At 34.0% G+C, this 2,582-nt stretch overlaps 1 protein-coding gene across 3 annotated transcripts in view; it reads left to right on the forward strand.

Annotated features, from left to right (window-relative positions):
* Positions 1-2,582, forward strand: part of LOC106478787 (TPPP family protein CG45057-like) — a 45,394-nt gene that overhangs the window by 12,734 nt on the left and 30,078 nt on the right. The window contains exon 1 of one of the 3 annotated variants that reach the window (XM_013939355.2): positions 1,013-1,155. The exons of 1 other annotated variant lie outside the window; for it this stretch is intronic. The gene's annotated coding sequence lies outside the window, so the exon portion shown is untranslated. Of the gene's footprint in view, positions 1-1,012; positions 1,156-2,582 lie in introns of those variants that run through there. One more of the 3 variants, XM_022382441.1, reaches the window with a different exon arrangement.

The raw sequence follows: 2,582 nt of genomic DNA on the forward strand, positions 1-2,582 counted from the left end.
GCCAAGGTACGGATAGTTCTAGAAACGTGGCGTCACACTAGTCATGTGACTCGCTGAAGCAACAATATCTATACCGAAATACACTCGTTAAGAAATGATTTAACGTTTCATTGTTAATATTGTATAAATGTTAAGATGCAATGTAAAAATACAATATAACTGTTCTGGAGTCCTAAAGAACGGAACCGTCGCAGGTTTATAGACAGGCTGTCGATAGCTTAACCAGTGCCCTGGGCAGGATATTTCACCCCTGTTTACATTGGAGCCTCCAAGTATTTGGCGCCCCATTTAGGCACCTGTGCTGCTTAATAATTAACGCCAATCTGGGCTATCTTTAATTAAAGAATTATATCAGAAATTAGAGCATGATTGATAATTTCAATTCACATTTTCCAATTTAGAATTTTAACGATAGTTTTGTATTAATTAGTCAAATAATTTATTTTTGTTTGGAACTGTTGCAAAAAAGTTTTTCCTTGAACAAACCAAACAATTTACAGTGAAACTCGCTACATTTTGTCTAAAATAATTACTGATAGCGGACATTTTAATCATAAGTGGCAATGATATTAAGAAATATAGATATTTACTACCAACTTTTTTGTTTGTTTAATGAGTAAAGTAAGGGGGAGTAGTTTTATTCGATTTTGACTTTCTAATTACGTTGTAAAATGTAACTTACTTTAAATCTATAATTACACTAGGTTCAGGTTTTTTTTATCTATTTTCTTTTAAGTACATTTCTCAAGAGTTCGGAATAGTAATTATGTTAGGATCCCCTTTAAGCTTATATCCACTTCAGTAAATCGCGTGACTTACAATACTATTATGGTGACGTCAAGAATCAGTAACATTCAACTATGTAGAACTTCAAAAAATTATAAAATACTCTTGTCAATCTCTCGATAAACTAACATACTCGCAATCCCTGTTGTATCAAATCGACTCTTCCGCCGATGACATCATCTTTACAATGAGTGAGAGAGAGTGTGAGCACTTTTGTTTGATAAGTGCTTGTCCTGCCATCTGACGGAACAAACTGAAGTAAGTAAGCGGGCGGACCAACGAATGGCAAACTGCGTGTTGCCACTGTAATGCGAGTTCTCCATTGTATTTTTTGGCAGTTCATCGTTTGAGAGATTATTCAAGCTGGAGGTAAGATCTAATTCGAACTTTTTTGTGACAAAATGATTGTGCCATTAAATAGAAAGCATTAAATTCTTCCAACAGGTTTCTCGGATGTGATGTTGACACATACACCTCATCTCAATGTTGCCCGTGAATATCGATCGATAATATACTGCATGAGCATAAGCCACTTAACTATATTTAGAAGATTTTGGCGATCAGTTTTTTTACTGTGACGAGACAACGCTAACAGTTTATTAATCATAGAAAAAAAATATCTGTTTTCAAACGAACTGCGAGATAATTTCGTGATTTAATTTACAATGTTGCACGTGACTAAAAGCTACACCAAACCCTCGCTATGAGAGAGATGCTACAAGGCAAGTGGTTATTGTTGTTGTTGACTTCTCAGTGCAAAGCCTCATAATGAGCTATCCGTACTTTGTTAACGGCGGGGAATCGAACCCCGGTTTTAGCGTTGAAAGTATATAAACTTACCGAGGACAACAATTGTTGTTTTCTTAGCGAAAGCTACACAATGGGGTATCTGTATCGTAGCCCCGGATTTTAGCATAGCAATTCTGTAAACTTACCGAGGAAGAAAGTGTAAAAACAAAGTAATATCAAAGGAAGTTGAGTGTATCATGTCAGCTTTCGAAAGTTTCCACATTTACTTTTCTTCTTTGTGCATATAATTTAATTTTTTACAAGTCAGAAAGAGTAGTGACAATGCTTTCATTAAAAGTACTGATAAATATTTATCTGTGTCTCAGAAAAAAAATATATAGAAAGAAATGCAAAGTTCTTTCAAATGCTGTTTCATTATCATTTTATTGTCAAATTCAATGATAATATTTTCGTAAAATGTTAATCAGAAGTTAGTTTGTCACTAATCTGATCTAATATATTCGGTGTTTTATATTTTTTATGGCCAAATTTGAGTTCTCTAGTGTCCAATTACCGAGTAGCCTTATTGTTGTGACCATTGTAAAAGAAGTGGATTCATATTATTTATGGACAGCTACCAGCTTTATTGTGTTTCAGTGTTACTTGTATAGGAATAGTAATTGTGTGTGTGCATGTTTTGCTTTAATGCAATGCTACACAATAGGTTATCTGTGGCCTGTTCACCTCTGGGAATCTGATCTTGGATTTTTATCGTTGTACGTCCATAAACTTGCCACTGACCCATTGGTCAGGATTATTAACTTGTGGAGACTGTGTTTAGTTCAGTGGACATATATATATATATTACTTTTATTAGCTTAAGTTCTAGTCACCTTATTTTTATGCTTTCCTTTTATATTCACTATACATACACAACGTGGCCACAAGTAAATAGGCACCACCTTTTCAGAAAAAAATGCAAATTTTCAGTCATATTCACATGAATTGATATATTTATAATTTAATTAATATCTAGTAGATCTTCCTTTCGCTTCGTGGAGTTCATT

Source organism: Limulus polyphemus, unplaced genomic scaffold (genome assembly GCF_000517525.1).
Source record: "Limulus polyphemus unplaced genomic scaffold, Limulus_polyphemus-2.1.2 Scaffold249, whole genome shotgun sequence".
In the NCBI taxonomy this organism is placed as follows: Eukaryota; Metazoa; Arthropoda; class Merostomata; order Xiphosura; family Limulidae; genus Limulus; species Limulus polyphemus.